General features: G+C 40.4%; 2 protein-coding genes across 5 annotated transcripts in view; one reads left to right on the forward strand and one right to left on the reverse strand.

Moving 5' to 3' along the window:
- Positions 1 to 2891, forward strand: part of LOC101853685 (L-xylulose reductase) — an 83352-nt gene that overhangs the window by 32095 nt on the left and 48366 nt on the right. The gene's annotated exons all lie outside the window — the stretch shown is intronic.
- LOC101853448 overlaps positions 1 to 2891 on the reverse strand; it is a 35154-nt gene that overhangs the window by 18790 nt on the left and 13473 nt on the right. The window lies entirely within an intron of this gene.

Genomic DNA, 2891 nt, shown 5'->3' on the forward strand with positions numbered 1-2891 from the left:
AGAGAGAGAGAGAGAGAGAGAGAGAGAGAGAGAGATAGATAGATATTGCTTTCGTTTTGTGTTTTTAATGCGCCGGTTGGGAGGGGGTTGATGTGTGTAGTGTGTTTGCGGTTGAGGTGGGGAGGAGGGGGGGGGGGTGTAATGTAAGGTATTTAAGAAGTAGAACCTCATATTTAATCATTTTCTCCGACTGGACCGAGCCAAAAAATAGAAAGCCATAAGAACTCCACAGACCAATCCAGCCTAAAAATATCCCGTTTGGGATTCGTACCACGCCCTACATGATATCAGTTGTGTCTATTGTGCAGCCGAGGAACAGGGAAAGGGGGGGGGGGCGGTCTCATTGGTGAACAGTTTTAAATCGCTCTCTGCCAAGAATGTACTTCTACCATGGAAGGCAACGCCGATGAGGTGGAGAGAGAACACACGAGATACGACTTTAAGCTAGATGCGATCATTTAACATTCAAATGACTTTGTGGACCTTAAATGCTGTCATGAGTGGTTGGAGGGCGCCACTTCTTTACTTTCCCACTTTTGATTCTGTCTGTCTGTCTGCTTTGCTTTATCCCAGCATTAAATGACGCTTATTGTGTCGATGTTCTTCTTTCTACTCAAACAAATCAAACCAACTTTCTTTCTGAAGTATGTATTCTGTTCCAGTCACGGTCAGTTCACTCTTTAATGTTGCCTTCCCATCGCTTCCTCTGCTTTCCTCTTCGCCCCCCCCCCTCCTAGTATTGTTCCCTGTATGACAGTCTTGGCCAGTCAAAATAATCAAATGACGTGTTCGTACCACTTCAGTTTGCGTCTATTCACTGAAGTCAAGAGGTCTTCATGAACCCGACAGCGTTTCCAATTCTGTTTCTCACGACTGTATTAGTTATGGGATCTCTATTGTCTGTATTTTTTCTCAGTGAATGCCGGTATGGTTTCACATGCATATATATATAAAAGTATGGACATCACCATATCCTATAAAGCACAGAGCTCGTCTTTCGGTCTTTGCTGCGACGACAATGTCGCCTAGGCACTGAGAAGAAAATCGATTTCGATATGTTATCGATTTTATGGTCGACCAGTCCCATTCCCATCTTCTTTGATCACCGCCGAAGCTGGAAAAGGGACAGAGAGCCTGAACTTCAAAAAGAATTTGTTGCAACCTGAGACCCAACTGGACGTTCTAAAGATTACGATCAAAGAAAAGTCGTTTAGACCTTTAGTTCCACACCTCATGGAACTTAGCAGACCGTCTTTTGAAACCAGAATTACAACTGGAAGCTGAACCGGAGAAACTGTAACCATACATCTGAATTCATATCAGTGAATATTCGAGTTTATACATTGTAGCTATTTTTTTATGATAGTCTAATGTGGCTCGTTTGTCACCAATTTGACGAGTTCGCGGTAAGGTTACGGTTTAAGCCCAGATGAGATATTAGATGATGTTTTAATGAATATGTTTATTCCCCTTCTTAGGATCACGTATTATATACCGTGCCAATGAACATGTTATTTTAGCCAAAACGTCGTTTAAATAGTATTACTTGCTTTAGCACCTTCTGTCCTTATTGCCCTTTCCCTACGTCTATGCCCCTCTCGTGTATACCCTGCTTTCGATCGAGTTGAAGAATGTGCATGTTAACTCAACGAATGTCTGAAAGGAGTCAATCGCCTCGAGTGTTGCCAACAAGGACATAGGACCAGAGGGGGTGAATAGAACAGACAGATGGAAACGTGCAAACCAAATCACAGTCATCTTAGTGAAACTTTCGTCAGATGGATGAAGATGGGTCACTTCCGACTCCCGGTGGACTTTGACCTCAAAAGAAAGCAAGGAGGTGTATCATGGGCTAGGTTGAGATAAACAGCTTTTCAGCGCCCTGCGATTGTTTCTGTTTGTAATTAGTTTATCAAAGTTTAAACGACTTTTTTTTAAAAACTGCATAGGGTCATTTGAGCGCGTGAAAAGACTTCACGATAGAATTGAATAAAAGTACATATTATTTTTGATGTTTGAGATTGTGTTTTTTGTTATCAAAATGGCGGGAAAAGCTCACTGTTTATCGCATTTCATGATCCCTGACAGAGAGCTTGGTGTGCTCAAAAAATAGAATAGAAGTCGAGATATTTCCAACTGAAGGACGTGAGGATGGCCGCCAAAGTTTGCGGACTTCCAAAGCTTGAAAATCTTTTGTAACTGCACATTTAAATTTACAGTTTTTGTGCCTTTAATCAACATTTTTCAGTAAAATTCACATAGAAATGTGAACCAAAAGAAAATAGATTGAAATTACCCAACGGGGGAAAAATGCCGGTTTCTTCGATTCAATTATTTTGAAGAGCCCTGATTTCATCACGATGCCCAATTTGTTATTTATCATCATTTGTTCACCTGAACGGTGAACATCCGATGAGACTCTTATGAACGCCTGAGGTACGACTATAGTGTGGTCAAAAATTCATGGCGCAATTTATCCTCAAATATCTGCTTAACGGGTGAATCAATGTCACCCATACTTTGCACAGTAGTTTCTGCCAATTTGTCTTACCTTAATCATGTTTCAAAAAATCTTTTCTTATTAGAATAATATAAAATACTATAAATATCCGTCACACGGAAAATGGAATTGTTCACAGCCCTTACTTCCCCCTACTCACACACATTTTACATACGCATCCCTACGTCACAGCTCACCAATGACACTTTTTAGTGGCAAAACTTGTAAGGAATTATTTGTAAAGTGAACACTTTTTTGTTTTGCTGTGTTTTGCTTTGCTTTTTTGTTGTTTTGTTGGTTTTTGTTTTGTTTTTTTGTGTGGGTTTTTTTTTTTTGGGGGGGGGTGTTGGGGTTTTGTTGTTGTTGTTGTTGTTTGTCTTTGTTAGTTTGT

The sequence above is a fragment of the Aplysia californica genome, unplaced genomic scaffold (assembly GCF_000002075.1).
Source record: "Aplysia californica isolate F4 #8 unplaced genomic scaffold, AplCal3.0 scaffold00069, whole genome shotgun sequence".
In the NCBI taxonomy this organism is placed as follows: Eukaryota; Metazoa; Mollusca; class Gastropoda; order Aplysiida; family Aplysiidae; genus Aplysia; species Aplysia californica.